A 27,336-nucleotide genomic window follows, 5' to 3' on the forward strand; every position below is an offset into this window, starting at 1 on the left:
CTCTGCCCCAGGCACTGTCTCACTTTGAGAATCCTTTCAGATTGGAGGGATTGGAAATGAGAAATAGTTAGACTTTCAACCCAGCAATTCCTCATCCTCCTACGGTCCCTTTAAATTTTTCTTGAATATCTGCTCTCTCCCACATCTTTCCAGCTAAAAGAAGCCACCTGACCCTTCTCACGTTCTACCTGAAAATCATCTTTCCATGGCCCCAAAGTAGATTCAGTTTCCTTTCTTCCTTCCACCTTTCCACCAGAATCCATTTTCTAGTTGTTTCAGTACTGAGTTATATGGGGCACCATTCTTCCAACTTTCAATAAACATTTTCTCCACATTTTTCCAGCCTCGGCGAGCAGTTTCCTTGCCGTTTTTATAACTGTCACTAACAATTTCATTACTGTTATTTCTGCCCCTGCTCACGTTTGCTCTCGGACTCTAGGGAGTCACTTCCGGATCTCTGGAGTGCGGTGTATTCTCATCAAACTTTCAGCTTTCCATCTTGTCTGGCCATTTGATGGCTGATCTGGTTGTGTTTTCTTTCCTTGTCATGTATCCATAGAATGAATCCCATCTTTTTTTGGAAAATGGACCACATGATTTATTGCCATAATTTATTGGCACCTTTGAAAATGAAATTAGACACTATTAATAACTATTCTCAGGTAACAGGCAAAAAGTGAGACCCTTTTGGGCAGAATAAGATGTGTGCGTACCACATTTTTAGGTAATCTGGGTTTCTCTCTCCTATGCAAACATTATAAATAGCTGGAAAGAACATTATGGACATATTGATACTTTTTTTTTATTATTATTTACTTCAGTAAATAAAGCTTCCTGATATGTGGACATAGTTTAGAGCTCATTAAATTTTGGAAAACAATCCTAGCTCTGAATCTTGAATATCTGGTTGCAGATCTGGTTAGAGTTTCCTATACATTTCAAGAAAATCTTGTATAATCTTGTGCCTCAATATGTTATCAAAAGTTTTGTTTGTAAGTAGTTAGGCAAATCAGGTTTTCACCTTTTTTTACATATTGTGTTTAATTGTGAGGAAATCCAGAGTTGATAATAAAGTATGAACAAATTAAGCCCAGTGAAGTTAGTAAGATAATAATGGATCATTTACATGCATTATTTATTAATGTATTAATAAATATACCCAAGGGGCAGCTGGGTGGTTCAGTCGCTTAAGCATTAGACTTGACTCTTGATTTGGGCTCAGGTCATGATCCCGGGGTCCTTGGATAGAGGTCCACATTGGGCTCCCTGCTCAGTGGGGAGTCAGCTTGTCTCCCTCTCCCATTTCCCCTCCCCATGCTCATACACTCTGTCTCTCTCTAAAATAAATTTAAAAATCTTTAAAAATAAGTAAATAAGTAGACTCAAGAAAGTTAATTTTACCATTTGATCCACCTCGCTGACTTCCTCCCAGAAATCTGAAAATGCAAGAGTAGAAAATCGTACCATGCAAAAAGAAAGGCATGATTCAATCCAAACTTCATTCTACCAGCATTCAGATGTCGCAGCAGAAAATGAGAATTTCCTGTGTTTAGAGTAAAATCAGCCAGCAGAGAGTGGATTCTGTCTGTGCTCCATGTGTGTGCTGGGTGCTCAGAAGCCTATTCATTTTTCAGAAACTCTAGAAACTAAGACGTTTATTTATGGACCTTAACTTAGTGGAAATGTTCCTAAAATTGCTGAATGCATGATGTCCATGGGATTCATCTGCATTTAAACGTTTTATTCTATGCCATTTGATTAGAGCAGCTTCCATATTTGCCTGTGGTGCTAGGAAATCCATTGTACCACTCACCTTGTATCACTGTTGCCCCGGTTGAGGAAGTAAATGCACCAGTTGCTTGACCTGCTGCAGGAAGCAATTTTGGCTGACCAAGCAAACTCTTCTTTTGAGAGACTAGTTTTTATCCCAGGAGGTGACCTGGGCACTGGGAAAAAAATGAGTATGGAAGACCCTAGATTTAGGTACAAGTTACGTTGTGTGAGATAGAGAGTTACTTTTGCAGGGTGGTTGATAATCCAGAACTTGATAGTTAAGCAAGGTCTGGAAAAGCATAATTTACATCAAGAACCCTTTGAATTTCATCCTTTGGTGTTTTTTAAGGTTCTTTGCCACACACAATGTGTGCTCAACGTGCAGCCTTTTGGAAATGACATGAGAAAGGGTACCTGGGTGAGTGCATCCATCACTTAACTATTTAGGAACTTAACTATTTAGGGAACATTGACTCCAGTGACCAAGTTATATGTAAAATATTACATTGGATGTAAGTCAAGGGACATGGGGAACTTTAGGGAGGTGAAGCGCAGGGAAGTATTGTTGAAGTAGCTTTCTCCTCTAAAAATGATCGTTGGTGTTCGACTCAATGATCTCAATGTGTCGGCTGTGTCTGAATTTCTAAACTTCGAATGCATAGGGTAGCACACTTTCTGAAAATAGAGAATTCAAATCAAAGCATTTCCTTATAGATTTTATCTCTGCTAAGTATAAATCGGTATTTTCTTAACATTTCCTCCCTAGAAATGTACTCCTCATGCAAACACGCTTCGCTATTAAGAAATGTAATTATTTGCCCTATTATTTTTTCCTCTAGGAACTCATTTTCTTTTTCCAGTTAACAGTGCAGAATTGCTGTGGGAGAGGCCCTGCCTCTGGGGTAAATCTGTCGCAGACTTTGAATAAAATGGACCTTCTAGACAGATGGGTGGATGTGGGCTCATCTGACTTCCCTCCTGGGGGATTCCTTGAGAGCCCTTTCACTGGACACATTTCATTTTCCTGAGTTTATTCAGGAGTCAATCTTGGCTTATATGGATTCCCTGCTAAGGTGGAGCTGTGTCCTTTGGGTTTACTCTGCACAAGTTACAGTATCTCAGGCTTTGCTTTTTGCTGTGAACAAGATTGCAGGGGCAGTCTCCAAGGACTCTGAGGTCCTGGAAGGATTTGATAGGGGTTTCAACTTAAACTTACATGTTAACATACAAATCAGAGGGCTTTTTGCCTTGTGATGAACATTAAGATGGTTCTTTCCTCACAGATCATTGTCTATAAACTGTGAAAATGACCGTGGGTCGGCAAGCCCAGAGTCAAAGGAAATCAGAAATCAGAGCAGGCTCCATAATCATCACTAACGTTCCCTCAATTCCAGTTACATATCTCACACACACACACACACACTCACACACACACTCACACTCTTCCAGTTACATATCTCACACACACACACACACACTCACACACACACTCACACTCTTCCAGTTACATATCTCACACACACACACACACACTCACACACACACTCACACTCTTCCAGTTACATATCTCACACACACACACACACACACACACACACACTCTTTATATGCAGCCTTGTGCTTGACATAATCCCAAAAGCCAAGAGGGATTCAGAGAGCCAACCTGTCTAACATCATAGCACAGTGAGTTGTTGAGCTGGGATTCAGGTCCTGGTCTCGCTGATTGAAAAGTCCAGATTTTTCCATTACTCCATGCTCTTTCTCAGGACATCATGAAAAGGGAATTGTGAAGTCACCTAAGAAATCATTTACCCCAAATCCTCCCTTCACTTCGAAGAAATGGAAAATGGAAGCTTTGCCCAGGTGTCTCAGAGAGCAGAATCGAGACTCTGAAATGCTAAGCCTCCACGTAGTATCCTTTTGCTTAGTGTGGGATGCATGCAGAATTTCAGAATACATCGCATTTTTCTTGCCCAATAATTATTTTCGAAGTTGCTGCATCCTCTGCAGTTGCCTTAACACATAGCAGTTCTGTTCCAAGATGAATAGGAAATACAACTGTGTGCAATTAAAATTATTATCACTCTGTGTGTGTGCTATTAGAAACCCACCCACCGTTAGGCATGCACCGTTGATGATTTTGCCCTTGGGATAATGGGGAGAACATTCAAATTGGAGACCCTAGAAAGGGTCTCAGGGCAGCCTCATGCAAAATCCCCCTGGTGTGGGTGAGGGAGAGAGGCCCAGGGAAGCTCAGTGCAGGGCTCCCTTCATGTGAGTTGTTAGTGCTTTAGTTTGCCCTTCGATCTTCCACACCTGTCTCATGCCCGTGTCACCACATCACCTTTCTTACCTTTAGCTAAATTTACTTGTTTTTATCTCTGCGCAGCCACATCTAAACCAAACAAAACACATGTGCACACATACACACAAAGGGTAAAAAATGGTACTGAATAACAAATACCGTAGGGAAATACAGACATGGATTTTGTGCTGGCTCGAAATCTGCTGACCCCTGTTTCCCTTAGTGCAGAATTTACCAGCAGAAAAGCCTCATATTAGAGATGTTCCTTGAACTTGCTTCTGGCTTTCTGGCTTCTTTTTTTGGTATCCAAGAAACAGCTACCATCATTAATAATGGGATCCCGGGCTTTCTCATTCATTCATTTATTTCCACCAGCTGTGGTTAAGACATTTTCCTTTCACATTAAAAAAAAAAATTCTCTAGTGTTCTAAAGCAATCTGAAAACATTATTTTAAGAAGGATGCCTAAGCCTAACCCTTTCACCAACCCCTCATGGTTATAGTGCTCTTTTGTTTTCAGTGTCTATTTTTCCGTCTGTGGGCATCACACACACTAAATCTTATCAGGTCCTTTATCATGTCCTATCTTTTAGAGGACAGGTCATCTTTTTTATAGAGACTTCTTTCTTTAAATGAAAAGGAATCCTCATGTCTTTGTCTTACCTAAAGGAGAAGATCTTCATAAAACTTAATAATAAATGGTATTTATTTATTACCATGAATGATGGGTTCCATCCTCTATTCATTTATGACTCAGTCCTTTCCGTATCAATAGACTATCTCTTCCTTATGGGTGGGCATCTTTAAAAGGAAGATTAACCCCCTACCTTGTTGGTTGAGTTATTTTTTTGTTAAAAAAAAAAAAGTCCACACCTCTGCAAGCAGGCACGCCCCCATCACACTTATCCCAAAAGGGCTCCTAAACCCTTGTCTGCCCTGGATTCTGCCAACTCCAGCCCTGGCCTTCACATTTCCCTTTCTCCTGCCTGTCATTTTTTCCAGACTCTTATTATCTGCAATATGAAATGCTGTGTGCTGATAGATACTGGCAGAATCTGGTTAAAATTCATTTCACATAGCTTGCTCTTACTTCAAAGGAACAAAGGTTTTCTTTTCTTTTTTTTCTTTCTTTTCTTTTCTTTCTCTCTTTTCTCTCTCTTTCTCTCTCTCTCTTTTTTTTAATCCTAAGAACAGAAAACCAAGTTATCTTTGTGGTGTTAAGCATGAAACTGGGTCTTTGTTTGAAAAGCAACATCTGATGTTTCCTCTCTTTTCAACTCACACAACTGGGCCCTTCTGTATTGCGCATCCCCAGTACCCCAGCTTTGGGATTTTGTCATGTCAGGAGCTGCTGACAGCTGACAGACTGCTGTGTGAAGGGGGATGCTTCTCCTCGCCAAATTTCTGAGCCTGCGAGGCAAAGAAAAGGCCTCTGTCTAAAACAGAGAGAGTATGTTTGCCTCAGTTCTCTGCTGCTTTCTTGCAGCTGGTATTTGTCGCAGGGGAGGGTGGTTCCGTCCATCTCCAAGCACAGCATTATCTGGTCCCCACCGCGGACCCGTCCCAGCCCTCTGCTCACCCACGGCCGCGTAGACGCTGGAAATCACTAACCGCTTGCGCTCCCCACCCCCCAACGAATTTCCAGTCAATTCTACATCCCAGGACTTCCGCCTAGAAATAATAATTGAAAAGGTGATATTTGATTAAAACCTAAAAGCCCCAACACTTCACAGCTGAAACATTTAAGCCAAGTATTTTGTACCAATTGATGGGCATGGGTTGCACTCAGCCACCAGAAGGAAGATGATAAAAACGAGTCATTGTTTGAGGGTAGGATGCTCGGCGCAGAGTGCTCTTCTGCCTTTTGTTCGTGCGGCGTGCTTCATTAACGTGGGTCTGGCGTGACGACACCACCAATGTCTAGCACCTCAGAAGTGTGGACTCGCTTATCACCATCTGTCATTTAAAGAGATCTTATATGAACTCCACCGCTGTCGACCTCATAAAAGACTTAATTTTTATACTTAGATTCTGGGCAGACCATGGAAGGAAACATTCCTGAGGGGTTTTTGATGGAGCTCTTTTTTTGTTTTTTTGCCTTCCTACAAGAAAAAGATGGCATTCTGCCCAGATACTGGCACGTTGGCACGTAATGACCAAGACACCCTATAACAGAGCCAGGGCTGGACATTCTTAAAGACAGCACGACCCGGTGTTGATCATTTTCTTTACATCTGATTCTGTGCAAAGCCGCCTGTGAAATCCTCGAAGCCAAATAAACAAACAGAATAAATAACAGGCTGCACTTAACGTGCTTCCAGAATTATAGGGTTTTGAGAGATGGCATGGTATCCTGCTAGAAGCCATAAAAATACCCCAGCTGTTTCATAGTGGGTAGGAAATATATTGGTTTTATATTTTATAATTTCAAACTCTGTTGTCAACAGGCAACTTATGTTACTTTATATTCCGTTCATCACAACCCACCGTAATTCCTCATGGCAGAGCAAAGTAAAATATATTCCTCTGTGCTGACACTACTTATTGTTTTGTTTCCTATAAATGATTTGTGGCCCTGCTTTGAATTTGGGTAAGAAAGTGCATTTCCAGAAGCTCTTATAAGAAACAGCACATTCTGTGGCAGAGGAGAGTTAGTCTCTTAGGAAACAGGAAGAGGCCATTTGGCTCTTTCTCACGGGGCATTTATGTTTTCTCCCGTTGCTCTCTGCCAGGGTCCTTCAGGCCTCTCTTGTCAGAGGAATTCATCAGGCAGCTGTTGAATCTATTAATCCTTGCTTCAGTGCCCATCGGCCCGCGCCTTCCCCAGGTAATCATTGTAAGCCCTCGACAGCATCCTCGTAAGGTTCAGGTCAGAGAATCTCTTCCATTTTCATTTTATTGTTGATCCAAAGGCTATCAAGCGATAATTATCAGAGCCTGAAAAGAGAAGTTGACACCATGGTCCGGGAACCTTGGAAAGATGAGGAGCTCCGTCCGTTGGTTTTGAATACCTTACCCAAACATTGGCTGTCCGAGTCATAAAAAAGGCCAGAAATGTTTCTTAAGAGGAAATTGGCCCTTCCCACCTTGAGATAGTATATCTTCATGGAACTTTTTAATTTTTGGAGTTCTGACACCATAACCTGCTTTGAGAGGGTTGTCCACTCAGGTCCTCCGGGTTTGCACTGAAGGTAGGAATTGAGAATGGCGTTTTAAGTTGTGGCTCCCAGGCGGGGGCAGGCAGAGCTCTGTCTGCTTCAGGGGGCCGCTCTGACAGTGTCCAGGGATCTTCTGTGATGAGGACAGCCCTGCTTTCTCGAAATGGTTCCTAGTCGAGCCAGCTCAGCGTGAGCCTACTTTATTGCAATGTAGGCCACTCGTGTTTATCTAACAACATAAAACCTTATGGCAAAGAGGTAATAACACCAACAACCGCCCACATTAGTCATAAAAATATGAATCGCCATTAAAGTTTCCATCAGAAACACACTTTTAAGTTTCCTTAAAACCCTTCCATGGGGGTCGCCTGGGTGGCTCAGTCGTTAAGCGTCTGCCTTCGGCTCAGGTCATGGTCCCAAGGTCCTGGGATTGAGCCCGGAATTGGGCTCCCTGCTCGGCGGGAAGCCTGCTTCTCCCTCTCCCACTCCCCCTGCTTCTGTTCCCTCTCTCTCTGTGTCTCTCTCTGTCAAATAAATAAAAAATCTTAAAAAAAAAACACAAAACACTTCCCTGGGTAGAATTACACTTAGGACCGTTTAAGTAATTGAGAATTGCGAAGAGTCACATGCACTGTTTTAAGCTTTTTGCAAATGTAGTTAATCCTTCACCGATTCTATGATGTGGGTATTATTGTTTGTCCATTTTTATGGATGAAGAGGTAAGACCCAGAGAGGTTAAGGAACTTGCTGGGGACGACCCAGCTGGTAGTAGTGGAGTGGGAATTTAAACCCGTGCTCTGAATCCAGTGACTACCCTCTAACCATCATGCACACTCCTCCCACGTGGTTATTGTGATAATTCCTTTGTACTTTGCAATCACTTACTGTATTTTACTTATTTCCTGAAATTTTCCTGTGAATATCTCCTTATTTTTTCACATCTTCATTTTTGACAGTAAACTCCTCAGTGTCATTTCAAAGAAAGTATCTTCCTGAAGTTAAGGGGTGCTTGTATTTAGAAACAGAAACAAAAGTTGGCATTCCCTCTTAATGTGCCCAGAGTCACCCGGGGTTTATCTACCAGGAGAGGTGAGGCGGGAGGACTCTCAAAGAAACAACAGAAAGACCATGAAATTGAGCAATAGCTCCCGTTCTTTGGGACTTTACTAAACACTACATCAACACTGTCTTTTTAAATCTGCCCTACAAATGTTGGGGCTGTGGTGTGTTTTGCTCATCCTAAAACTAAGGAAGGCGAAGTTGCTTTTTACCCAGCCGTAAATTCTGGAATCCAGTTTCGAACCCAGGTCCGTCGGCCTGCAGAGCCTACACAGCCCCCTCACCCCGTAGCTCTGCATTGCTGGCAGCTAGACAGGACCCCAGACACTCCCCCACCCAGTAATCCCAGGCTCATCTTGCAGGAAGACTGCAGGCTTAAGAGTTTGGTTTCAAATGCAATGAAGAAAAGTCCTGCAATATATGGTAGCCTTCAGTCTCCAGGGTGGGGAGTTATATAGTCGTCTTCTCGAGGGAACATGTTCAAATTTATTTCATTAATCTGAAGTAAGCAACTCATATTTTCACCCAAGCTCATTTCCATTCATTCGGCTGCGTTGAAGCCGGTCTCCGTGGCTGGCTTCTTCATTGTTCAGGGGAAATTTCATCAACTAATTGAAAAGCACACATCTCTGTCCTCCGCAGAGCTAAATACATAGAATAATTTCACCACCAATGCCGGACACATTATCAGTGTCCTGATCTTTGGCCTTTGGTACTTTCAAGAGATGTCCCAGGGGAAATCTTTTGCTGGAATGTTAATCTGTTGCTTCTCTGACCTTCTACACATGTACCACATTATTATTACAACCCACATGCTTCTCTTTTCACACTGTCATTTTGACAATAGAACCATCGGGCAATTCATCTTTAGACTAGATAGCTGGAACAGAGTGCATACCAGTAAGTGAAATCAGATTGGCTAATGGTATTGTTTAAATGCAATAACATTTCTCTCCTGAAATCCACCCAGATTTCAAATGATATGTCATTCCTGAGGGGGATGCTTGGCAACAATTAGCTACTGGTGATTCATCATGGGGTCCCGCTGTGGGGATCTCTTTTTCACTTTTTTTCTGAACATGCTTAGGAAACATAAATTAGTCCCTGAATGGGATCGGTGTGGATTTATCAGTCAAGTTTCCTGTCTTTACCTTCTTTCTTCTTTCGTCTGGCAGATGTTTGTTTCATCCTCAGATTGACTGAAAGCGGGGTTGGGGATCTGAGAGCATTTAGCAATACCGAAAAACCATTTCTTTTAAGACTCTCCCCAAATGTCAGCTGTCACCTCCTCGGAGAGGCCTTCTTTGGACCACCCTGCATAAAATAAACCTCGCTCCTATCAGTATCTGTCCTCTTTGTCTGGCTTTATTTATTTATTTATTTTTAACAATGCCTATCCTCAGCTGCCATAGGATATATTTATTCATTGGTTGACTATTTCCCCGCGCCAGAGTTCCGTGTTCCCTCCCTTGCAGTCTTCATTAGGGCTAGGATGGTGCCTGGCTGGCACATAGTAGGGGCTCCACAGATCAGTATCTGTCAAGTGCTAGAGAATCTTCCACCTCAGAACAGACAGACAGGATGATGCTTTTGAGGAACAGGAGCTGTAAATCTCACTCATACCCAGTAGGCATTTCTCTGTTCTGATCTCATAATGAAAGCAGAGGGGAGAATATTACACACAAATTACTGCTTGTTTGTAGCCCAGCCTTATCCACTGAAGCATTTGAAAAATAGACTGTGGGAAGGCTTCTAGGCTGTTTTGTTTTATGGATTCTTTTGCTGTACTGACCATTGTTCTCAAATATAGTGTAACCAAGGTTTATGGACAAACATTATTCATGTGAGATGCCAGGAAGTTCTGAAGCTCTTATCTATATACTTGAACCAAATAATCATAACTGAAGAGTCTTCGGGCGCCTGGGTGGCTCAGTTGGTTAAGTGACTGCCTTCGGCTCAGGTCATGATCCTGGAGTCCCTGGATCGAGTCCCGCATCGGGCTCCTTGCTCGGCAGGGAGTCTGCTTCTCCCTCTGACCCTCCCCCCTCTCATGTGCTTGCTCTCTCATTCTCTCTCTCTCAAATAAATAAATAAAAAAATCTTTAAATAACTGAAGAGTCTTCTAAGGTTGGAGGAGGATGTGTGTGTGTGTGTGTGTGTGTGTGTATGCAACACTGCACCTTCAAGGCCCTCCCTAGTTACCCTCCATAGGCCTGTAAATTGCCCTTATGTATTGCTTCTGTCCGTTTGCAAACAACCCAATAAAAGCCAACATTGTAAGCCCTATTTACGTAGGCTCATGGTAGACGATGTATTTTTGCAGGGTGCTTTGGTAGCCTGAAAGGGTTCATTCTCCTTCCAAAATTAACAACCTTACAAGTAACAGTTTTTGCAGAAGTGATAGGGAATGCTTCATGATGTAATTTGGTGGGAAGAGTATAAATGATTCATCTTCCTTGGATCCTCCGTAGACCCTAGTTCTTTCCTTTCCCTACTGAGAAAATGACCACTCTTCCTTTGTAGATGTTATAATTACTACATTGGCATAATAGCAATTAAGGAGAATTGCCATGGGAATCTACTTTGCCATCCTAAATGGTGGAGGAAATGGGACGGTGAAGGAGTCACTCACAGGTGCAATTTTTGATATCTGATAATAATATTTAAAGTAATTTTCCATTTCCCTATGTATCTACCTACCTACCTACCTACCTACCTACCTACCTCTCTACTCTTTTCTTTATCTGTATTTCCCAGAACACTCCCTACCCTCTCCTCCAAATATTGGCTCAAATTTCTCATCAGGATTTCTGTCAGATTCTTATTCTCATTGACTGGAGGCAGATATAAACGAAGGAAGGTAAAGAATGTCAGGAGAGGTAGGAAGGAGACAGGGGCTGTGAATTGTATATTAAACATGTAATCTTCTAAAACAGAGGATAAAATGCTTAGGGGGAGAAAAGATGATGTGAAACCACAGTTGGTAAGAGATCAAGTGGTTTCAAACAGCCCACTTTTGGTCGGTGAGACAGGTGTCCGTGTCCGTAGTGGAAAGGAAGCAAATCACATGACTAGATTCAAATCCTCAGTCTCCAGAAAGGAAAGGTAGACGCTTACAGGCCCTTGCAACACTCCTAGAGGGGAGCTCGCACACATTTTGGCTTTCTCACCGTGGACGGCAAGCGTAATGGTGGTTTCTTTGAATGACGAATTAAGCGATGCTGCTGTGCTTTCAAATCATGTCAGTGGGAGCAAGAAATGAACACACAGAAGACCAGAACCTCAGCCGCAGGGACTTTTCTTTGTGAGCAGGAGCTTGTCGTGCTCTTTCAAATCCAGCTACAATATGTACTTTGCAGGGTTATGGCTTTTCATCTTTATCGTTCGCTCCCTCTAAAGAAATTGGTAAAAGCGTCATGACAAATCTCGGAGCTGCATAAACCTGCAGAGAAGCCTTCTAATTTCTAATTCATCTCAATGGAGATTGAATTGTTCAGATCGGCGTTTCATTCGAGGAAGAGAGCAATGAAAGAAGGTTGGTTCAAATTAGATCTTCCGTAGGGATGAGCAGAGATTCGTCAAGTTGTAGTTGGCACTCCAACCTTAGGTGATGTGTCCACTTTTGTATTAACGGTCAGCAAAACACGGGAGATGAAAACAATTTCCAAAGCAGGTAAAGCAGCCTTTAAAATTTGGAGGTTTGGGGGCACCTGGGGGGCTCGGTGGGTTGAGCCTCCGACTCTTGATTCTGGCTCAGGTCATGATCTCGGGGGTCCTGAAGTCAAGCCCCACATCAGGCTTCACACTCAGCGGGGAGTCTGTTTGTGGATTCTCTCTCTCCCTCTGCCCCTCCCCCTGGTCGTGTGCTCGCTCTCAAATTAAATAAGTAAGTAAATAAATAAAATCTTTAAATAAAAAAATAAATAAAATTTAAAAAATAAAATTTGGAGCTTTTGTATGAGCACCTGAGGAGGCTGGAAAGACAGAATTGAGATCAGAGTGCAATAAAAAAACTGAAAATGCTCTGAATTATTAATTTATTCAGTATATATTCATTGAGCACCTACTGTGCATCAGGCATGGTTCTAGATTCCAGTCAGAGCTATGCTGGTCAGCCACTTACTTACTTGGTGATTATCCAGGCAGCCGTTTACCCTACGTGGGCAGTTCAGGTGCCCGTCTGAGCCAAGTCTGGTTCCTTTACATGGACCCTGGATCTCACCGCTCCCACCCCCCAGCACACACTCTTCAGGGACTGTGTCAGTTTCCTGTGACTGCTCTAATTCATGACTACAACCCACACATTTTTCTTACAGTTCCACAGTTCAGAGGTCTGGAATGGATCTTATGGGACTCAAAATGCCCACAAACTATGTCCTTTCTGGAGACTGCAGAAAGGCTGCTCACATTCCTTGGCTTCTGCGTGCATCACTCTGACCTCTGCTTCTGCAGTCATACCTGTTCTGACTTGGATCCTTCTGCTAACCTCTTCTAGGGACCCTGGTGATTACATGGCCCTCACGTCTGTGATCTAAGATCATCTTCCCGTTTCAAGTGCCTTAACGTAATCCTATCTGGAAAATCCCTTTTGCCACATACAGTAACATATTCGCAAGGTCGCAAAGATTAGAGCGCAGACGATAATGAGGGGTCACTATTCTGTTTACTTCAGGGACCAAACACCGTGATTTATTTTTCCATTTCTGGTTTGATACTCAGCCTCATCCATCTCTTGCTTTCAGTGTGGCTTTTGGCACACTCAGAACAGCTCTCGACTCTCCCAACCACAACTGTTTCTTCACAGAAACTGCTCTTCGCAAGGTCATCTAGATTCTCCCCACTGCAATATTAACCTGATGCATTTTAGGGCTTACCTTTCTTCATTTGTAAGGGTAATACGTTGGTGACCATTCCTGCCTTCTTTTTACTAACAATAAGGCAGCTCTCATTATTTAGGGTTTACTAAGCTCCAGGCACTAAGTTGAACACTTTATAAACATTAATTCTCTTGATCTTTTCCACAGTCCCATGAACTCAGCATTATTTTCCACACTCTCAGTGATAAAACCGAGGCTTAGCACCTCAGGTCCCACCTAGCACTTTTTAGCCTCTGTGTCTAACTCCCACTTCTCTGCCAAGTGAAAAATCCAGACAACTGACTGGCCCCTGGGTATCTTCATGGCTTGTCCCAACACTCCTCTAATCCTTAACCCACTAGAGATACCACCACTCAACCGTGACCAGCCAGAAACATGGCAGTCACCTCACATTTCTTCTCTTCCCACTTCCAGGAAGCCTCCAAGCCCTCTGGGTTCCATGTCCTCAATGTCCCTTGAACCTGTCCCCTTATCTCCAGTTTGATGGCCATCATCTGAGTTGTGGCTTGTTTTGAATCCAGTTTTCTTGAGTCACTTACTGAACTCGCTTCTAAGTGACATTGTACCATGATGGTTCCCCGTGCCTTTTATTCCAGTTTTTGCAAGTTTTTTCTGTACTTGGTCTCCAGAGTAATCTTAGGAAAATATCATTCTCATCCTGTCATTTCCATACTTAAGTGTCTATAATTGTTCTCATTTGTCTTCAGGTCTGGCCTTCTATCTTTGTACCTCTTTTCCACCCATTCCCTCTGCTACTCACACCCTCACCTCCTGTCCCTCTTCTTTCCCCTCCCCTGGTAAACTGGGAGTAAATTAATCAAGTTAGGAATAAATGAGCATTTGGATAATTTTTTCACACTCAGTAAAAAATAATTTCATGATGAATTTTTTTCGGTAATTGGAAAATTTGAAATAACACTAGGAAAGGTCTGGCAAGCATGTAAGTACTTAAATGGTTTAAGGGAGTGTGCTTGGTTTTCCTTGCCTGAAAATCATTTGGTTGATATATACCAAGAGCCTTAAAGATGTACATTTGACCTTGTATTTCCACATCCATGAATTTATGCTAAGAAAATAATCAAACAGTAAGTATGCAATTAGAGATTATATTCTTGAATATAAATCTTCATGTTCAAGAATATTGCAGCATTATTCATTAGGAGAAATTTAGAGACATGTCCAACAATAACCTAATGATTTAAAAATTAAAATATGTAATATGCTGGAATATTTTGTACCCATTAGAAATCATGTTTTCTAAAACATACCATAAGAAAACACTCACAATACAATTTTAGATGGAAAAAGCAGAATTTTATACCCCATAAAATACCTATAGGAAGAGAAACTAGGAAACAAGCCTCATAAATAGGTCACTGTGTTAATGTAAGTTATTTGATTGTAGATTTGTGATGGCTTAAATTACTTTTTTAATACTTTAAATTTTCTTTTCAGGAGTTAGGGATGGGGGATGAAGGAACACAGAGGGTTTTTAAAGCAGTGAAAATACTCTGTGAAACTATCATGGTAGTTGCCTATCATTATACATTTATGCAAACCCTTAGAATGTACATCAAGAATGAACCCTAATGTAAACTCCAGATTTTGAAGTGACTGTGGTATCTCAATGTAGGTTCATCATTCATCATGGATGTGCACCTGTGGTGAAGGGGGGAGGGTGTTCCATGTGTGGGAGGCTATGCATATGTAGGGGTTGGGGGTCCTCTCATTTTTGCTCTGAACCTAAAGCTACTCTTGAAAAGATGACTCTTTTAAGAAATTATTTTTCTTTATACTTTACAGTGTGTGAGTATGACTTCTGGAGACAGATGTCTGGATTCAGATTCCCATCCTAATTTCACTTCTTACTTCACTTACTGACCAGGCACAAGTCACATAACCTCCCTAAACCTCCAAATGTAGAAAGATGAGTAATAATAATAATAATAATAAAAGATTTTGAGTGTTAATGTAATATCATAAAGATCATAGTGTAGTGTCTGAAACAGCTTAAGCGCTCATCTGACTTCTAGCATTGACACTCACGGGTTATGAGACTACAGAGAAAGTTATTTAGTTGCTGTGAATCTTGGCGAGTCCTTCTGGAGTGAATGCAAAGCGCACAGCACAAGTCCAGTACCTCTCACTTGGTCAATGAATGGTAGATATGAATGACAGTTAGTGCAGGGATTTAGAACTTGGGTTTTGGCATCAAAAGTTGACATAGCAAGGGTCAAATCCCAGTTTTGCTTCTTACTGTCTATGAGATAGGCAAAAAAAATAATAAATGCAAGGTGTTTTAGCTTCAGTTTCTTGTCTTGAATGGGTGCAGTATCTCTTCTAGAAGGTGAGTGTGAGGATAAAATTTTTTTTTTATCCATATATTTATTTTTTTTGGAGTTCTTAACCCAGTCCCTGAGTAAGTCAGTCTTTAAAAACTCAGGTTAGCCTTCAAGCAACTGAATGAAACCAAATTAACTTGATGTAAAATTTTCATGATGTTTCCTAGTGAGTTATAAATGACAGAGAGAATTCATAATTGATGATGAATTAGAGGTTAGCCAAACAACAAAAGATGTCCTAGAATAAAAGCAAGGAAATCAGTCTATAAGCTCAGAGAAGTTACTAGTAAAGAGTTGGGGTGGGGAGGGGAAAAGTCAAAAGCATGATTCACTAAAGCTAAAGGAGTGGATTATTTAATAAAAACATACCTAGCAAGTGGCCACTCAAGGTCAACACTACTTTTAAATACTTTCCATTTATGGATTGCCTCCCACAACAAAGATGCTGAAAAGCTCATCAAATGGATCTTGTGTGTCTCCAGGTTGATGTGAGACATGTGGTGAGAGACTAATAAATTGGCACCTCTTATATCATATTTTCTTTAAACATTTGTACATCCTTGTTTTAGGGAAGGTAGGAGAAACTAATTTTTTTAAAAAAACAATGCTTGCTTACTTCACTGGCTGCAGAAAGGTAGCCAAAAGAAAAATAAGACCCCCCCCAAAAAAGAAAAAAGAACCCAAAATATATTTCCCCATTTTCTGTAGTTCCCTCAATTCTTTTTTTTTTTTTTTTTTTTTTTTTTTGCAGTTTTCTAAATGAGACAATATCTTGGGAGGCAAATTAAGGGATTTGACATTTAGATAATTAGACTAAATCACTTATTTTTGGTAAGCAAAACAACATGCATTATTGATTTTTGAACTCAGCTGACAGCAAGCTCATGTGAGATTCACAAAAGTACTCACCAGACAGGTTGATGCCAGTGAGGAGTTAAACCAGTTTATATTTAGCCAATTTATTCCCGTGATATTTCAGTTCCCCTTCTCCATCTACATCCTCAGCAGATACCCAGCGTGCCTTCCCATTAATTTGGCTTTGAATTCTACTCCAAAATCTGTGGGTTGTTGAAACAGGATGAAAAAATATTCCAGGGATGTGACTCTTCTAGGGAAAGCAATTCTGAAGCTAACACTTCACGGGAAATACCTGCCATTGGATGATCAAACAGTGCTGCAGGTTAATTGGCAGGAAGGCACTGGAGAGGCAGTGACTTTGTGGTGAGCACAGTAATTAGGCTGGGTCGGTTGCCCCTCCACCGAGCGCTGAGATAGAATCCCCTGAATCCATGGTGTTTTCTTTCTTTCTCCCAAAACTGAATGGCTGCGTAGGAAATCTTCCCACATGGAGGAAGAACATTCCTCATTCTTCTGACCATGCACACTTAGGTTGGCAATGTTTCCTGGGACCACTTAGTGTTGCTGAGGTGGTGGTTGGGTATAAGAATGAGAGGGTTTTGTTGTTGTTACTTTTTTACAACAACAAATGTTACTTTTTTTTTTTTTTTAAGATTTATGTATTTATTAGAGTGGGGGGAGGGGCAGAGGGAAAGAGAATCTTCAAACAGACTCCCTGCTGAGCGTGGAGCCCGATGTGGGGCTCAATCCCAGGACGCTGAGATCATAACCTGAGCCAAACTCAAGAGTCACATGCTTAATTGACTGAGCCATCCAGACGCCCCAAGAATGAGAGGTTTGACATGAATTTCTATGATGAAAGATTATCAAGATGGAATATGCTAAGCTTGGAAGGAAAATACATCACTGATAGATTTTCCTCTTATGCTCTTCCAAATATTTAATAAAAGTTAGAATTTATTTTCCAAGGCTTAAATACCTATATTCTATTCCTCTGTATGAATGTGCTGCCTTCACAGTTTCAGTTACCAGTTTATGCATCGGGAGGAAATTCCGGTTTGAAAGATTTCATGCTAATCTGTTACAAACCATAGAATATCTTCTTGAAATTGGGAAAGAAAGTGGAAAGGGAGTGACTGCACTCTAAAACATGTTTCCTTGTTCCCTGAACTCTTGTACCTCAGTCTGCTCTGAGCTGAGGTTAGTCCTCCACAGTATACTGTTGCTCAGGGAGATTCATCATTTAAAAGGAAAAAAAAATGGTATTACAGCTGGTTGCGCAAAAGAGGTAACGGGCGCAGGAAAGTCAACTCAGTTAAACACATTTTACACCAGTGGATCTCAACCGTGTTGATTTTCCACGGTCCGGTCAGACTCAGTTTTAAAATATGCATTTCTAAAGAACCTTCCTGCCTTTCAAAACAGTACGTGAGTTAATATCATCTTGATTTACCTTTAATTGGCAGCTAGCCCTCTTACTCTTAGCCTGTGACCTGGTTTGGGGAAACAATGGACAGAGGGAGCATCAAGACCTGCGATTAACATTTCAGGGTCTTGAATAACATTGGCATCGGGAGCCTCGAGCAGTATCTGTTCTTTCTTTGTGAACTAAGTCTAGATTTTTGAGAGTGGTTTTTGTTGTTGTTGTTTTTGTTTTTTCTTTTTACTTTTTGATACTTTTAGGACTGGGGCAAGGTACTGTGAATATGAAGCCTACATGATCTCTTTTCTAGCAAGCTTCTTCCAGGGATAAGAGGAGAAAAACTGTGTACCCAGAGACTCCATTCTCGGAGACAGTCCCTTTCCAGACAGGAAATGTGAATAAGATCATGCCTTTGGGTCATCTCATATGGTTTTCTGATTTTTCCTCCAGTCTGAACAATTGCCATTAAGCAGAATTTTCTCTTTTCTGCCTTTGCTAAGCGATGCTGCTGTAGGATTTGGTTTCTCAATATCTTTGTGGGGCACTTTGGCCCAGCTATTCCATCCCCATGTAGTTTTGCCATGCTGGGGACTTCCTGGTACCCACCTCCCTCACACACGACCATCACTACCCCTACTTCTGTACTCCCCCATCTCCCACTGGTTGTGCCTCTGCTCAGGGAGGGAATCTGGGGTCCAACCAAAGTTCCTCATTGCTTAGTCCTGGGTCACGTCCCCTGAGCTGATGCTCAGGGCTCTGTAGTTCCCACTTGGTGAGAATATGAGTCATCTTTGCACTTAACCAAGTAGACCCCAAGCCCTCTCCAGAGAGCTTGGGTAAGAAAGTTAGTTTTAAGATGTCTGTTTAAACATGATTTCTGTGACCTTAGGTCTCTCAACAAAATACAGTAGGGCACCACTGTTCAGTTCATCCTAAATAACTCATAATGACTCATCTCTTTTTTCTCAAATTCATGTTTTAATTCCTGAAGGAGGGGAAGGGTTTTCATTTTAGCATCATCAAATTATTATGGGAAAATGACGGTCCTTGAAACCGAACATATCTGTGGCAGATTATATTTTCAAAGTGGCCACAAAAGGAGCTCCCATCCCACGTGCTCTTCTGAAACCCTGAAGAGGCAGAGCCTAGCTACTCTCTCCTTCAAACTCATCAGGTTGTGACTTGCTTATTACCAACAGAATGGATGAAAGTGACACAATGATTTCTGAGGTTGGGTCATAAAAGACAGTGGTGCTTCTGCCTTGTTTGCCGGAGTACTAATTCTTGACCCCTTCTTGCACCATGGAAACAGTCTGACAACACTGAGGTTTCATGCTCTTAGGGAATCCAACAGCCTGTGCAGAAAAGCCCTGTGGGGAAGGCCCTGAGCCTACGCGAGGAGGGGCGGGGGGGGGGGTTGGTGCCGGACCTCAGCTCTTGCAGTTCCAGTCAAATTTCGGCTGTGACCACAAGAACAGCAACCAGAACTGCCCAGCTTAACCCTTCCAGAGCTTCTGATCACAGAAATTAAGAGAGATAAGAAAATGATGGTTGTGGTTTTCAGACACTAAGTTTTAGAATGATTCATTATATAGCAATAGTTAAGTGGAAGAAGGCTGTGTTAGTCAGGTCAGACTGCCATAAAACCCAGCACAGATTGGCTGGCTTAAATGAATTTTCTTGTAGTTTTGGAGGCTGGAAGACCAAGATCAAGTTTCTGGCCAATTTGGTGCCAGGTAAGGGCTCTCTACCTAGTTTGCTCATGGCCGCCTTCTGTCTCTGTCCTTACATGGCCTTTTTGCAGTATGTGTGCATGATGGGGGAGCCGGAGAGAGAGGAGGGAAAAGGGGGAGAAAAAGAGACACAGAGAGAGAGAAACCCTTATGACTTCCTTAATTAACCTTAATTACTTCCTTAGAGATACCTTCTCCAAATACAGCCACCCTGGGACTTGGAGCTTCAACTTTCAAATTTGCAGGGGAGACCCACATTCAGCCCATGACAACGTCTGAGTACAGATTACACTTCTCCCACTGTAAAATATACTCAAACTGAACAACTGGACACTGGTAGAAGAGAACATGCTAGGTAGTCTTTTGCCACTTCTTAGCTCAGCCAGAAAAAAAGAGATTTTTTTTCCCTTTCCTAAGCAGGGAGAAAAAGGACAGTCTGCTCTTCTGAGGTGGTAGAACTTGCTGCTTCAAAGCACAGAGGGAAAAAAAGAAAACTATAGGACAAAGAGTTCTTTTTCTTTTCAAAGTGTGAGAGTGTGTGTGTGTGTGTGTGTGTGTGTGTGTTGGTAGGGTGTGTGTGTAGGAGGTGTGTGTGTGTGTGTGTTGGTAGGGTGTGTGTGTAGGAGCTGTGTGTGTGTGTGTGTGTATGGTGTATGTGATTGAAAAGGAAACACAAAAATACACCCAATCATGTTTTTGAGACATAGATGTAATTATGTTCTACCGCTTTCCTCTGGAAAAATCAGTTCACTCATTTAGTGTCCAAAGGACAAAATATGGGAAGTCGGAGAGTTTTGTGTCTAAGATACAAATTATCCAATACCTTTTCATAGAACAATTAAATGCTAGACCTGTTAAACTAGAACATGTCAAAGCAGATTGCATTTTTTTTTTTGGCTATTGATCCATACATTAAAAACACAAAACATAAAGGGTGAGGGAGACACAAGGAAACTTTGGGGGGTGATGCATATGTTTATTATAAACATATTATCTTGATAATAAACATTACTTGGTGATAGTATCCCAGGCTATGCATATGTCCAAATTACCTGTGTACATTAAATGTGCAGGGTTGGTTTTGGTATATCAATTATATATCAGTAAAGCTGCTAAGGAAGAAGCAGACCAGTATTTCAAACATAATTTTCCTACTTCATGTATACATTGAATCCTTTCCCATCAGGATGATTTTTTGTCATTTTTCCTTTTATTCCGTGGAGTGAAAGCATGTTACAAAGTGCTACCTAGGACCACCTAATCATGGTATTTACAGACTTAGCTACTCACTGAAATGACTACATCCATGCACACCAGAACATTCCACTGAATAACCCCATAAAGGAAAGTGGCTGATAATCAGTCTGGTTGCTTACTTACTAAGTAAAGGTCAGGAGATCTCTTTAACTTCTGAATATCCAGGTTCCCATCTGTCAGTTGGAAAAATGCTTATCTACTCCCTTCATTCCTTCCAGAAAGAGTTTAAAGAGTTACAGAAAGAACTTGTGACCACATTGTTCCAATAGACTATGCAAGCAAAACGTTTTAGTGTTACTCAATGACCGAGCGACAGATGGTTGAGACCTTCATATGTTGTTCAGGTAAAATCACTCCAGTGAACTGGTATTATCTCTATTTAATCATTCTTTCTAGTACCCATGGTCCAATGAAGAATGAAAAGAAGAAGAAAAACTTTAAACAGAAGCAGTCATTTAGAGAATGAAAAGACAAGCCAAAGAATAGAAGGTATTTGGGGAAAAAAAAAAAAACATCTAATAAAGGACTGTTATCTGAAATACACAAAGAACTCTTACCGCTGAATAGTAAGAAACTGAATAGTCCTGTTTAAAAGTGGGCAGGAGGGGCGCCTGCGTGGCTCAGTCAGTTAAACGTCTGCCTTCAGCTCAGGTCATGATCTCAGCGTCCTAGGATCGAGTCCCACATCAGGCTCTCTGCTCAGTGGGGAGTCTGCTTCTCCCTCTCACTCTCCCTCTTGTGCTTTCCCTCTCTCTCTCTCTCAAATAAATAAATAAAATCTTAAAAAAAAAAGTGGGCAGGAGATCTGAGCAGATGCCTCAGCAACAGTGATACATAAATGGCAAACAGCATATGAGAAGATGTCCAGTATGTTGTTACTAGGGAATTAGAAATTAAAGCAACAATGAGATACCCTGACACATCTATTAAAATGGTGAAAATTCAGAACATTTGAAATATTGACCACACCAAATGCTGGAGACACTGTAGGACAAAAGAAACTTCTATATATATTGGGGAGAGTGCAAAATCAAACAACCACTCTAGAAGACAATTTGACACTTTCTGACAGAGGTAAACATACCATTTGATCCATCAGTCATGCTTCTTCGTATTTCCATAAATAAGTTGAAAACTTAGATCTGCACAAAAACCTGTACTAAGATGTTTTATAGAAGCTTTATTCCAAATTGCCAAAACTTGGACACAACCAGATGTCCTTCATTAGGTCAGTAGATTGTACATCTATGCAATAGAATATTATTTAATTCTCTAAGGAAATAAGCTATCAAGCCATGAAAAGACATGGAGGAAGTGTAAATGCTTGTTGCTCAGTTTTTACTTTATTCATAAGTGAATATGAAAGGGTTACAAATTGTATGCTTCCAACTCTTTGACATTCTGGAAAAGGTATAACTCTGGAGACAGTAAAATGACTGTGGTTGCCAGGGGTTGGTGAGGAGAGAGGGATGAATAGGCAGAGCTCAGAGGCCTTTTATTGTAGTGAAGCAATTCTGTACAATACTACAATGGTGGATATATGTCATTATATATTTGTCAAAGTCCACAGAATGCACGACATTGAGAGCGAACCACGGTATTAACTATGGACTTTGGGTGATGATATTGTGATAGTGGGGAATACTGTGCATGCAAGTGGGGAGGGGATAAGTGAAAAATCTGTGTACTTTCTACCCAGTTTTTCTGTGAACCTAAAACTGCTTTTAAAGTAGTCTCTTTATTAAAATGAAGAAGCAGCAGCAACACTGATGTGATTCCTAATTGCCTTGTTCATTCCTGTGGCTGACTTCTTGGAAGCAGGATGTATGACTCTCATTATCGGCCTCACAGGAAAACAAAAGAAGGAAGCATCATTTCATGATCACGAGGTGTTCTCATTTCCTCTCCCTCAAAAGTGCATTCTAAATTTAAATGTTTCCAACTTTTTTAAGAGGCTCACATCACCCTTTCCCTAAACTAGATACTCAAAATACTTTTCCTGATTAAGCCTTTGAACATGAAGCTGCTGTTATATTACATAGAAGTAATCGTGGTGGAGGAGAGCACCTGGATGGTGCAGTTGGTTAAGCGTTGGACTCTTGGTTTCATGATCTCAGGGTTGTGAGTTTGTGCTGTGCGTCAGGCTCTTTGCTCAGCGAGGAGTCTGCTTGGAGTTTCTCCCTCTGCCCCTCCTCTCCCCTCCTCTAAAATAAATAAGAAAGTAAATCTTTCAAAAACAAAGAAGAATTAATAGTGGTAGAGTGAGGCAAGGAAGAATGAAGGTAGACCCATGAATTAGTGGGGTTGCCAACAGATGGCCGGTTTGATCCAAACCATTCACTTGAGAATAAGCTGAGACTCACAGAGTCTTCAGTCCCGATGGCACAGTTTGCTTCAACATATTACTCAGCCATAAAAAAGAATGAAGTCTTGCCATTTACCACAACATGGATGGATCTAGAGGGTATGATGCTAAGAGAAATAAGTCAGAGAAAGACAAATGCCATATGATTTCACTCATGTGGAATTTAAGAAACAAAACAAATGAACGAATTAAAAAAGAGAAACAACCAGACTCTGGGGGCACCTGGGTGGTTCAGTTGGTTGAGTGGCAACTCTTGATTTAAGCTCAGGTCATGATCTCAGGGTTGTGGGATCAAGCCCCATGTCAGGCTCTGCACTCTGCATGGATTCTGCTTGAGATTCTCTCTGTGCCCCTCCTCCACTGCTCGCAAGCGAGTGAGCTCTCTCTCTCTCTTTCAAAAAAAAAAAAAAAAAGACCTTAGACTCTTAAAGGTAGAAAACAAATTGGTGGTTGCCAGAGAGGAGGATGGTTGGGGGATGGGTGAAATAGGTGAAGGGGATTAAGAGTACACTTATCAGGATGAGCACTGAGTAGTGTGTAGAATTATTGAGTCACTATATTGTACAATTGAAACTAATATAACACCGTATGTTAACTATACTTGAATAAAAAAATAAATAACATTTTAAAAAGTTTAAGCCTATTTCATGAAAGCATATTCCAGCTAGAACTCTTTGTCCTCAAACACGTTTGTTTACTTGGGGTAGAGGTAGGAGGGAATGCCCGGAGAAAATGAGCTTTTAAATATGGAAGATCATATATAAGAGCGTATCAGAATACATCCATATGCATATCAGTATGCAGTTGGAAATATTTATATGACTGCATGTATCTTTGTGACCTCATTGACTCCATGCCATTCATTTTTTAAAATTTAAGGCATTCGAGAAAAATTACATAGAAAGGGAAAAGTCTACTTACTGTAGAGATTCATGTTATGTGTTAATATCTGTAGTCTATCTGTTTACTGGGAGTGTTTAGGTGCAGAATTAAGCCCTAGGAGATAGACATAAATTCTTAGACTGTGCTCTCATTTTGTAGGGAGATTTGAGGGCAGAACTGTGTTCAGTCCCGTACTTCCTCAGTTCCCCGTTCTGATATACACACGTATCCACCCATCCATTTGGCAGGGACTGTGTGATACTGGCTTTGGGCTCTGGTGAGCTCTTCAGGGCATTCCACATGTGATTTTGTGTAGTTGTGGGAATTCTTGAACATTTCAAAAGGAATGGCTCCTTAGGCTACAACCTCCATTAGTTCTGAGAGAGAATACAAAGTGGGTTATCCTCAGATCTAAAACTCTACCTCTCCTGGTTTGGTAACCATACTTGAATGTGAATTAAATATCAAATAGTGTGATGAGTACATTATTTAACACAAACTGAGACTTCACTAGAAGCCTCAAGACTGAGCCTTGGCTCGACGCAGGCGTCCTCTGTCAGGTCACCCCAGAAGGTCTCCCGGGCTGTAGGACAGAGACGCCGATCCATTGGTATAGGAGTGGGTTCTGGGCAGTCTGGCTTCCCTAGCCCACTTCCACCTTCTTTAACGGCACGTGCTGAGATTAACTGACCATTTTGCTTCAGAATTCAGGAAAACCCCGGGAGGTATATGATCAAGAGATGTCAGACTGGCTCCATTTCCCTCACTAGCCAGTAACCTCTAAAGTACAAAGCAAATGGCTAGTCAACAGTCTGTCTCAAAATTTGATACCACACAGCTTCTCGTGGAGCTGCTGTGAGCATTTTTGTTCTGCGGTCCTGTTGCTAGCTTTCACAAAGCATGAATGGAAAAATAATGAGGAAGAAAAATAGTCTAATGTGGGGTGGCTCGTATCAGAACAAGGGTGCTGAGAATAAGACATGGCGCACACCCACCTCAGAGGGCCTGTCTGTAGGGGAGCCAGCCAGCGTGGTCTCTTTTAAGGGCAAAGATAAGGGGCCAGCTTTTGAGAAGCAAAAAAAATGGTGAATTGAAGAAAAGGTTTGAAATTTGAAAAGACTGATTGAAAGAAGGTCTGATAGGCTCTTGGAGAAATACATGAACTGCGTGCGTAGGAAGGAAGATAGGTCCACAGCCTCCTTGCTCTGTTTCCCATTTTCTTTCATCAGCAAGAAATCGTTTCTTCTCCCCAAACACTTCTGCACTAAAATCAAGTTTTCGTTCTCATTGGCCATTGGGGATAGCAACATCTTTGATCTTCAACTTACTGAAGCAGCGGCCTACTGTTCTACTTCAAAGTACGCTTTTATGACTTAAGGGCATTTTAATAAAGAGTTCTCAAAAACCCAGTTGCGTATCATCTGGAATAGTAAGGAGCTGTGTAGCTCATCAGGTGATACAATGCCGGAATCATAAGGAAACTTCTGTGAGAAAAAAAAAAAAATTGCCCTAGATGTTAGAGAGAATAGCTTTTGAAACATTTATACCAGCTTCGTAAGGGGGACACGCTCCTATGTCATGTCCCTTCTGCTTATCCACACATCTGCTGTTTGGAAATCAAAGTTACACCCTCAAAATAGGATGGCGTGGGTTTGAAAGGCTTCTATTCTAAAGAATGTGTGAAAATGCGACTTAGAAAAATCTCCCTTATGTATCTTTAACATGTGAAATGTCTGTAGTGTGGTAGAAGCTGTTTAGGTCAAAAAAGAATCTCTTCTGTTATGGAATTGTTTGCAAACAAACAAGTCTTCAAACCTGTCCATTTGGAGCCAGGAGAGAAATTGCCATTTTTTTTTTCTTGACCTGGACAGAGGAAAGAAGACGTTTCCTTAGGTATGAAAGACAGAAGCTCTCTTACTGTGTTCATCTTAACCATCTGTTCCCGAAGGCAGCGCAACTTCCACAAACTCTTGGAAGAAGCAAAGAGACGAGTTTTCTAGCTAGAGAGGTTCATGGTAGCCGGATAATTCAAGTCTCAGTTGTGACGCATTTAAGGCAAGTTCAAAAATCTGGCAAGAGACGCACAATTGAACAATACATAGAAGGAAACGTTTTAGCTTTTCAGAAGATTGAGGGTTTGGTATTTGGTGTATTTGGTCAAATATTTGAGACTAATGAGGTGATCGTTGGTGCCCTGGGGTGAACCAGACCATGCACATGGCAAGCACAAGTAAGAAAAATTGAGCCCTGAAGTTCCCCTTTCGGTTAATTTCACCAAATGTTACTATTTTTGTCATACTCACTTTTGCTATTTTTCTCTGCATACCCTCCCCCACACATCTCACGCACCCCTCCCCCCCCTTCCTGGTGAACTGTTGGAAAGCTCGGTGAAGACCTCATGGTATCTCCCCCTAAAATGCCGTCTCTTGAGAGCAAGGGCATTATTTCACATGACCATAATTTCGTGGTCATGTGTAAGCATTTAATAGGGATAAATTACTTTTGCGTGTTAAACAGACCAGATTTAAAATTCTCTAATTCTCTAGAAATACGTGTCTTGGTGATTGCCCCCTTCGCCTCAGGATCTAATCAAGAATCACTCGTGGCATTTCCCAGTCACATCCCTTTGGGCTCCTTTAATCTCTAACAGTTCACTTGCCACTTTTCCTTTTATGCCATTGGAAATTTTTGAAGACCCCGGGCCAGTTGTTTGTCGAATGTGTCACAGTCTGAATTTGTGGATTTCTTTCCTCATGCTTTAATTAAGATTACATATTTTGGACAAAAATATTACACGGGTGAGTTAATATTCTTCCTATTGCTTTATACCCAGAGGCTCATTTGTCCCATTACCGGTGAAGCTACTTTTGAGCCCTTAGTTAAGCTAGAACTGTCTCTTTCAGAGGTACTTTTCATTCCTTTAAAAGAATCAATAGTAATCTGGCAGCGGGGAGCGGCGCCTGGGTGGCTCAGTTCGGTGAAGCGTCTGCCTTCAGCTCAGGTCATGATCCCGGGGTCCTGGGATCGAGCCCCGAGTCAGGCTCCTTGCTAGTGGGGGGCCTGCTTCTCCCTTTGTCTCTGCCCCTCAGCCTGCTTGTGCACTCTTGCTCTCTCTCTCTCTTTCTCTCTGTCAAATAAATAAATAAAATCTTTTAAAAAATAGTAATCTGGAGTATAAAACTTGGAGAGCATGCAAATTTCTCCCCTACCATGGTAGACAGGAAAATACCACCTCCATGCCCACATCCCTGTAGATATCCATGCCCTAATCCCTGGAACTTGTGAATCTGTTAGGTTAAAGATGG

General features: G+C 41.5%; 1 long non-coding RNA gene across 1 annotated transcript in view; it reads left to right on the forward strand.

Annotated features, from left to right (window-relative positions):
- LOC118522898 (uncharacterized) overlaps positions 1-27,336 on the forward strand; it is a 650,767-nt gene that overhangs the window by 473,126 nt on the left and 150,305 nt on the right. The gene's annotated exons all lie outside the window — the stretch shown is intronic.

Source organism: Halichoerus grypus, chromosome 2, assembly GCF_964656455.1.
Source record: "Halichoerus grypus chromosome 2, mHalGry1.hap1.1, whole genome shotgun sequence".
In the NCBI taxonomy this organism is placed as follows: Eukaryota; Metazoa; Chordata; class Mammalia; order Carnivora; family Phocidae; genus Halichoerus; species Halichoerus grypus.